The sequence below is a fragment of the Amborella trichopoda genome, chromosome 6, assembly GCF_054954075.1.
Source record: "Amborella trichopoda isolate Santa Cruz 75 chromosome 6, AtrichopodaSantaCruz75HAP2 v2.0, whole genome shotgun sequence".
Lineage (NCBI taxonomy): Eukaryota > Viridiplantae > Streptophyta > Magnoliopsida > Amborellales > Amborellaceae > Amborella > Amborella trichopoda.
In genome coordinates this window covers 49,162,859-49,173,379 of record NC_142341.1, presented here as the reverse complement: position 1 = coordinate 49,173,379, position 10,521 = coordinate 49,162,859, and positions in this window count along the sequence as shown.

Here is a 10,521-nt window from a genome sequence, read left to right as displayed (position 1 = left end):
AAATATTCACAATTCTTATGTTTGAGAATATAAAGACAATATAAATAAAAAGAGAGTGTCGGGGATTACTTCAACCATGCATATGGCTCTCGATCTAAAATCAACTACCTAATGCCTTAATGTCTTAGTCTTGCTCAAATCCCTTTTGATTTATCTTTGGAACTATAGATCTCAATCTAGAACCAACTAGCCTCAATCCCTTAGTTTTGTTCAAGCCCATTTGGTTTGATATTTTTTGGAGAGTTAAGAAATAGATCAATGAGAGAGAGAGAGATCTACCAACAAGGGGATCATCCCCTTTGCTACCGAAAAATCAAACCACCACAAGCCAACTTTAGCTTAGACGTTGCACCTTAAAACGAGAGAGATGACTTGGTCGTGCCTTGTTGGCTTGCGAGAAACGAGAGAGGCTACCAAAAAATCAAACCACCACAAACTAACCTTAGTTTGGGCGTGGCACCTAGAAACGAGAGAGATGACTTGGGCGTATCCTTTTGACATGATAGAGATTTTGGTTGGGGTGTACCCCTTAGAGAAACTTGGGAGAGATCTGAAGCCCTAGATGGAGCGTGCCACCTATAAAGATATTTGAGAGAGATAAACCCTTAGAGAGAGAAGAGAAAATAGGTGTAGAGATTTTATGAGGTGTGAGAGTCTCTTTTTATATATTTTCTAAGCCTTGGAGTTTGCCTCAATTTGTAAGGTCAAATATTGACTATCGATCCAAGGAGACTTGTGGGATGAGAGATTTGAGCCATCCAACTCTTTGATCCACCATTAAGATTTAAAGAGATGAGCTAGAGCCTAATTATATCTTTCCTAAATATTTATTTCTTGGATCAAGCAATCTTGATTTTAAGATTTAATAAATATTCCAAATATTCAACAAGTTGGCTATACCCAAAAAATAAGCCAACAAACAAAAGATAACTATCACCCAATCTTGAAAAAGAAGTTAGTCCCTATGGGTTGGGTGTGCCACCCTTTGGTGGCCAAGCCTCCCCAATTCCGCATGTTCTAAATTGGGCCCTATGGGTTGGGCGTGCCACCCTTTAGTGGCCAGGCCCACCCAATTCCACATGTTCTAAATTGGGCCCCCATATTTATGGAGGGTCCCATATAATTTTAGAAAATATTTTATTTTGTGTTTAGAATATTTTAAATATTATGTTTTATTAAAAACATTGGAAAATCAATTTCTCTTAATTTATAAATCCAAATGACAATAATAAAATATCATAAGATTTACAAAAATTCAAATAAACATTCTAAAAATCATATATCACAAAATTAATTAAAGCTAATTAATTTATAAGAATCGGATCCGTTAGATCTAGAAATTTATCAATATACAGGAGCACTCCACCTTCAACTGCAGACCACGATCCACCTAGCTTTCTCAAACTAACCCAGCAATTCTCATGACGCACAGACCACTGTAGCGGCTCATGATTGGACCACCAAAGCCAGCTAATAGACTAGGGGATGCAATATCAGTTTATTGATTTCAGGTTCTCCTTTAGAGACAAAAAAATCATGATCTTCCAGACCATAATGCAACCATGGCTATATGGTGCATAGGGGTAATATATCTCACATGTACACGCTTCACCCTCATTGGCAATTCTCAAAACGACCATTTGTGTACATGCAGTGTGATTGTATAATTATGAGGTTTTAGCCCTGTCTCTAAAGGCTATTCATCACACGCACACAGTCCCTCACTCTAATCTGGACATACTCCGACCTCATCAAGGGCTAACTCACTAAACACTTCTCGATAGATCGATGTGCCCAGGGATCTTGGGTTTTTCCATACTCAGCTGGCCTAACATGTTGAGTCTAGTCTGAGTATCGGCAAATCACATTTGCTTAGTATGATCTACAAGAGGACCACACTGCTACTGAGTTTACGTTTCACTGAATAAAATGCTCATACAAGCTATCATAAGGACTTTATGGGTCATATAAACCCAACAGTAAAGTCATTGTGTTTAAAAAAAAAAGGTTTATATAAAGTTGACATCTATTGAAGGTACATCTCAAAAAGCTTTTAGAAGGAAGTGCTTTGATGTTGAAGAACCTTCCAATTGATCATCGCGACCTCGAGATGTATGAATATGAAGAAATAAAGAATTTCAAGTACTAAAAATAGTATCTCGTAACAAATTATCTGGACTGTGTACTTTCAAGATTTTCAAACATTTAAAGATATGCTCGATCATAAGATTTCCAACACTAAAATTATATATCCGGATGCAATTTAAAGGTGCACCTTACTTCTACAATATAAGGAGGATGCCTTGTATAATAATCTTGTTTTTATGGGTTCTAGAACACATATTTTTTAGATGGATTTGGACCTAATTTTTTTTATGTATATTAACATGGAAATATGAATTTGTAAAAATAAATAATTTTTTTTTTAAAAAAAACTAAAATTGGTAAGTGCTTGAAGAATATTTTAAACCATTGATTTACCGTTTTTTGGAGAGACATAACTTGTGGGACCTCGGGGAATACAAATGTAATTATGCATACCCGATGCATATATTGTTGGATATGGTGATTATCTAAAATCACCCACATAAGAAAATACCATATTATGTGGGATTGATATTTGATATTGTTAAGTTTTTTAAAGGAAATAGAATTCCAAAAAGATTAGGACTCTTAATATATCTCTTGGTTCTTGAGACATATGTAACACATAAGAAGTTTCCTATTTGGTGTGGACTACTAACCTTTTATATATATATATATATATATATATATATATATATATATATATATATATATATATATATATATATATATATATATATATATATATATATATATATATATCATATGAAAGTGCAGAGAATTTATTTGTCCTATTTAGGTCAACATATAGGAAAGGTCACTTCTTCTCTAGAGAGAGTCAAGGGCCTCATGTGCATGAGAGGCAAGGCCTCCCCTTCAGAGATAAGGGAACTTCCTATGGAAAGAAACACTCCGATGTGCTTTCTGTAAATTGAAATGTTTGTTTCTTATAGAGAAGCGGTTTCCATAAAGATTTTTGTTGGTTTCCCATTTTAGAAAAAAAAAACCTCGGTTGCTCTCAAGGTTTTTCTTCTAGAGAATGGTTTAGCTGTGGAATACATATAAGAGGTCGATGATGGTCCCGATTAAGAGACTGGGTCTAAAAAGGTTTACTCGATTGGGTTTTTATCTATGGTTAAAGAGTTAACTCTTTGTCTCAAAATCTGTGATGTAGGTATAGTGGATTTCAATTGTCCATTCCCGTGGATATCCCTCTTGGGTATTAAAAAAATCGAGAAAACCCAATCTCCACTTTGAGCAAATTGGCATATTTCAAATCCGATTTCACCACTCAAATAAAATACACAGGATGCAATAACAAGTGCAATATAATTGAAAAAATATAAGAACAATAAAACAAACAATATGAGAAATCTTCGAAGCACAATACAATTGGAAATAAAGAGGGACAAATAGTTCACCCAAGATGGGCTGCATCCATGAGCAAGATGACAAATGTGTATTCACTATCAAAAGGACAAATTATAGGATTGGGGTTATACAGAGTTATCTCATACAATCTCAAAAAATATTCAAATAAAAAACTTCCTACTATAAAACCACCTACAATTGATCCATTTCTTCGATTCACTGCTGCCGCGAAGAAATGCCGATAAAATAAGCCCCAATAATGGGGCTAGGATTTTCCGTTAAAATGGCTCAAGATGAGCCCTCAAATTTCTGTCTCTGTTTTTACTCCAAAACTTCGTGCCTTCTCTCTCAAGTTTTCATTCCTTTAAATCCCTTTTATAACTCACGCGTGCGCGTTTTCTATTTTACTCGCCCACCCGCATGCCACTTTTTCTTCCCCTTTTTATTCACACACGCGTGCGTCCCTCACGTGCGCTTCCTATTTTTCCTTTATCTTTCACGCACATGCACGCTTCCTTTCTATCCTTTTCATAAGCGTGTCTAAATAATCCCTTTTAAAGAGGTCTTCACCAAAAGACGAAAAATGCCCTTTATCAATAAGGAAGATACCACAAGGATAGGGGTACTTTAGCATTACGCCCTAATATTAGGGTGATCCTCGTAAATCTTTGTTTTCATGTGACGTGTGTATTTCATCATTTATTTTTTGTATTATGGCTCGTGCTCTCATTTATTTTATTTCTAAATGGATAGGTCTACGATCTTGGTGGGATCTAACTTTTGTGATTCCTGTTTCCGCATCTAAAAGGGTTTGTAAATCCTAACATATAACATATTTTCCTTATATAAGCCTCACAATTTATACATTTTAGCTAGGCAGCATAAATTTGACACATTGTTACAGAAAATGCCATTTTTAAACAAAGTTTGTATACAACGAGATAATTTACCTTTGATACAGGATAGTCATAATTTTTTACAACAACCATTTGATGTGAAATTTGATAGCTTAGATATGACACGAAGTTCGAAAAAAAATCTTTTGAAGTTTGAGCTTAGTCAATAAAAAAATTATAGCCATCCAATTTCACATCCAATTGTCAACATTAATCAAAGGTAAATGATCTCATTCTATACTTTCCCTTTTAAGCATTATCTTAAAAATTTACGATTGGGTGATATGGCTGATATATTTGAATCCATTTGTTCTACACGCCGAAAAAATTAATTTTATGTTTAGAAGGGAGTGGAGGAGAGCATAGCCAAACTCTATAAGTTATACGAAGTTGAGTATGGCTCTATTTTAAGGGAGGAAAGTATACGAACAAAAGCCCCATAAATGAAGCCAATGTGCGTTTGGCTACATGCCTACAAGTCAATGTGTGTTTGGCTACATGCCTACAAGTCCAAGGGAAATGCATCTTCCAACTATGTAGGAGGTACACCTTATTTTGCTTGTTTAATAATGATGCCTTTTAAAAAATCAAATAAGACACCTTTGACTTATTTATCTAGAGTAAATTTGGGATTGAGAACCCTTTTATTTGGTACAACTACTTGAGTCGGATGAGAGGAAACTCTAATGTCCGATTTTGAGGGAGGAATTCTATAGGAATTTATCCCAATTTCTGTTTTGCTAGGCCCATAGCTAAAAACCCCACTTTCTTACGATTACGGGGTTTATTCAATTATGAAATCCAATCTCGGAAATACAACATCCCACTTTTTTTTACTACCCAATGTTTCAATCTATTTAGAAATCGAGAAATATCTATATACAAAGAGGTCACAATGACTCTCGTGGATTTCAAATCAAGTGGAAAAAGATTTCCTAAGCTACTAGCTATAATGAATAATATAAGCTATTAGCTCCTAGTGGTCAGATTTTCATCAAGTGATTCAAAATTCATATCACTATTTTAATTTTAATCTTTTTTTCTATAAATCAGATTAAGATGAAAATTTGAGAATATAAACCTAATACTATTGTGCACCATATAAATATATAAAACAATTACTTTCAATAATTTAACATGACCAAATTACCCCCATCATTTTTCAATGGTATTTTTGGTCATTTTACATTTTAGGAAATATTTTATATATATTTTTATTGTGTACCCTATTTTTTAGTACACACGTTAAAATTTTCATTACGAAATGAATTTTTTTAAAAAAAAGATTAAAATTCAACTAAGTATAAATTTTGAACCACTTGATGAAGATCTTAGGGCTGAGAGCTAGTAGTTTATATATATATATATATATATATATATATATATATATATATATATATATATATATATATATATATATATATATAAAAGAGATTAAAGAAATAAAATCCGAAATAGTACAATTGAAAGGAAGAATTCAAATACTAGAATTACAACAAATGTCTCAACAAGATTCTGAGACAGATGAAATAGAATTTAATGATTTAATAACAGACAATCCAATAGAAACCACTGGTCCCATAGAGACTAGTGAAATACCAACAATACCGATTCCGTCAGTTAATTTGATAAATAAAATAGTTATACAAAAACGGTTTGTCCAAGTCAAAATCATTGTTGCTAAAAATTATAGTTTTGAAACATCAGCCCTTATAGATTCAGGTGCTGATCTCAATTGCATAAATGAAGGACTTGTACCTTCAAAATATTTTGACAAAACTACTCAAATATTAAATACAGCAGATGGTAGTAGGTTATTTATTAAATATAAATTTTTCAACGCCTCTGTATGTAATAATCACCAATGTATTGATACACCCTTTATCATGGTTAAAGGATTAAGCCAATCAGTAATTCTAGGAGTCCTATTCCTAACATTGCTTTATCCTCTCACTATAGATGAAAAAGGAATTTCATCAACAATTCAAAATATTCCAATACATTTCAATTTCATACATAAACCAAAATTAAAAGAATTAAATAATGTCAAAAGCCAATTACAAGGCAAAGAAAAATTTCTTTGCACTCTTAAACAAGAAATTAAATACAAAGTAATTGAAGAGCAATTGCAAATGCCTTCAATCCAACAAAAGATTCAATCGATACAAAAGCAAATAGAAACCTCAATATGTAGCGAACATCCTAATGCTTTTTGGGATAGGAAAAAACATAGTATCAGCTTACCATATGAATCAACTTTCACTGAAAGCCAAATCCCTACGAAAGCTAGGCCAATACAAATGAATACTGTTTTATTGGAACTGTGTAAAAAAGAAATAGCAGAACTCCTGCAAAGAAATATCAAGTACGATCCACTGAGCGTAACTAGTGTTACCTATTTTAATATTGAATAAAATTTTAAACTGCATGGAATTTTTACAGAAAAATCACACTAGCATCTTATTATTATTCACAGAGAATTTTACAGGGAAATATTACAGAGAAGATAAAACAGTAAAGCAAGAAATAAAACAAAGAGCAGAAAAGCTTAAACGAGAAAGAAAGCACAAAACTTACTGGGTACATACACAGTAACTGGAAAAGAGTTTCCAGTGGTGATGACAGTAAGAAGGCAAGTTATTGATATTGCAATCACACATTATTAAGAGTGAGGTGAGAGAGAACCTGGTTCAGCTATGAGGGCAATGATAGCTGTGAATAGGAACAGTTGCAGGGTTCAGGTGTAGGTGCAAAGTAGAGGTGCAGGTGCAGGGCAGAGGTACAGGTGCAGAGCAGAGGTGCAGGTGTAGAGCAGAGGTGTAGGTGCAGAGCAGAGGTGCAGGTGCAGAGCAGAGGTACAGGTTCAAAGTAGAAAAGGTCTGAGGTTACAGGAGGTCTGAGGTTGTTGGTAGAAGTCTGAGGTTACAGGAGGTCTGAGGTTGTTGGTAGAAGTCTGAGGTTACAGGTGGTAGAGGTCGGTAGCAGAGTTCTGTTTAAAGGCTTCAGGGACTTCAAAGAGACTCAGAGGCTTTCGGGTAAAGGTCGAGAGGTTTTCCGGTGAAGGCTTCAGGTAAAGGTCGAGAGGTTGGTGAAGGCTTCTGGTAAAGGTCGAGAGGTTGGTGAAGGCTTCTGGTAAAGGCTCAGAGAGGAGAGGAGAGGAGAGGAGTTTAGCTCTAGAAGAGAAGAGGAGTGAGGCCCTGCTTTGAATGAAGGAAGGGCTTCCTTCTTATAGGAGTCGAAAGGAATCCCTTTGGCTTTACAGCTGGCCATCATTATTAGAAGAGGACAAATGAGGTAGATGCCATTGTCGGCAGAGGAAAACAGCTGGCAACCATTCAGAATAGGACAAAGGAGGAAAAGAGAGGTGACATATGTGGACAAAGAAGAGAGAATCGTCGGTGCATGTGGACAAAGAAGAGGGGCCCAGATGTCGGCAGATGCGACAAGAGGAGGATCGTCGGTGCATGTGGACAAAAGAGAGGGGCTCAGATGTCTGCAGATACGACAAGAGGAGGTGTCGGTGGAATATGACAAAAGTGCTAGTGGACAAAACATATGAGCATAGGGGGATGCTCTTTGCAAAATAAAAATAAAAAGTAAAATATCTAGGCTCTTTTGGCCTTATTACAATGAGTGTTTGTCGTTGGTGGTAGGACCCTTATTTGTCCCATATACTATCTTTTGAACGGTGATGATGGTTATTCATGGTCTCTGGCTGAACTCATCCGGATCGTCTTCTTCTGGATCTGTTTCGTCTGGATCTGTTTCTTCTGGATCCTTTTGACTGAGCTGGAGATACCTATTGGTGTGTAGTGGAGAGGACTGAACAGTACCGCCAAGGCCAGGAGAGCCGGTTAGGGAAAAAAGCTAAAGCCACTGAATGTCCAGATTGTCATTATCCGTAACCTACGGATGGCAAATCTCATAAGAAATCTTACTAGTAAAACTGTACCTTCATCTTCCAAACTTAGAGTTAAAAATAAAGAACAGATAATCATAAATGATATTGAAGAAAATATCCAAAATTGGAATATCCCCAAGGTACCAATACATGATGTTTATAATAAAGGATCATTCAAACTTAAGATGGGTTATGCCATCAAGACTGTAGAAGAAAGTCTATCAGTCACGCAAAATCAAGAAGACTTTCACCTACTCTCTAAAAAAGTAATAGAAAAACATAGAGAAAATAATTACAAATACTTACACATTGGCCTCATTCAAATAGCCGTAAAACCTTTGACCCGACCAGGGTTGAACACTTCTGTGCTTGTATGCCTAAGAGATACAAGACACAATATATTCACAGACTCTCTACTAGGCATGGTAGAATCCAGCCTCTGTAGCGGGCCAATTTATTTTAACTGTTTTCCTAATTTTTCTGTTTCTTTAAATGATCCCAATATCTTAGATATATTAACAATAAATCTTAAAACACATGGTTTCAATATGGTCCATGGATCACAAAATCTTGTTATAGTCTATAGAATATACTATAAGGTTATGAATACATTAAGTCCCAATACCTTGAAACTTGATCAAAAAGATCAAACAATTTTGTTCCAAACAAATATAGAAAAATCTAATATGATAGTCCCAAAAACTATAAAATGGTCAGATATAATTCTACCTCAATCATGGGCATTACGAAATGCCAATCAACCACGAGAAATTCCTCAACAGCATATTCCAAATCATATAATAGAACATACCGATGGAAATGTAGAAATACAATTTCAAAATACAAATTCACGAATACAAGATGATATTGATATAAACAGGAAAAGAAATAATAAACAAAATATACCAAGTAGAAAATCAATTTCTCATAACCCAAATGTTATTATATTACCTCCTCCTCCAAGTCATAGTCGTCTATCTTCATCTAATAATCAAATAAGTTCATCTAATTCAGATATACAATTTCAAGGAACACATAGAACCAGAGATAATATTGTAATCCCAACATATACATCATCTCATCCTACAACTTCTAATACTGAACCAAGTATAGAAGAATTACATGACTTTCAAGTTTGTACATTACAACTTGAAGAAGAAGATCCTACTCAATATTCAGAAGAATATATAGCAGCCTATTTAGCCGCCAAGCTAGAAAGGAAACAAAGAAAAATAAATAAAGCTTTTATTAAAAAAGATTATTTATCAGAAGAAAATAAAAATATTCGAGAATGGTATTTACAAAGGTTTCAACCACCTAGATTAATGGAATTATTACATAAAAAATATAATAAGTTCTTACACAAAGAAAGATTAAATATAGGATTTTTTCATTGGCTAAAAGACCTATGCTTAGAGAAGAATATTACTATTCCCTCGTTTGATAAAATTCAAACCATAGAAGAAAAAACATATATAAGTACTGATGGTACTACAACTGCTAGTATTCATCCACCGGAGAAAAGCATTATACTTAAAACAGACATTCCAAAGAAAAATGAGCCTGTACACCCTTCATCCTTCTATGATATAGTGGCTACACCATATAAAGCCATACCTAAGGAGATCAATAAAAAACAAGAGTACATACCCCATATTGTAGAACAAAATAATTATACAAACCTATATCTACAATCCCTTGGAAAGCAAACTGAAAGAATAGAAAGAATCGTATCCAAGGAAATACCTACTGTCTCTCCCATTCCTAAATCAGTATTATTTAAACCTCCTCCTGAGCTAAATAAGAATAAATTCCACATTGGAGAAAATAATAAATCCCTTATGGATCAATTAATCTCCAAATTATCCCAACTAGATTTGAAAGGAGTACCTTCACCTCAAATCAATATTCCTCCACCTACGATTACTTCTCAAATACCTGAGTCATCTGACAAAGGAAAAGCTATCCTACCTGAGCATGAAACAATGGTGCTCACAGAGGAAGAACCCATAATAGAGGATACAATCCAAAATCAGGAAAAAGCATTTATGGATACTACACCTCTAATGGATACTATCAATAAAATAGCTTATGGGAAATACTGGAAACCCATAACAGCCTTACCCTACCATAAGAGACCTACTCCTGTTGACATTCAGATGGAAGAAGATTCAATACAACAGGCAGTATCTTATTCTGGAAGATCTATAGTCAATTGGCAAATAGATGGTTTATCTGAATTAAAAATATTAGATGTCATGAGACATA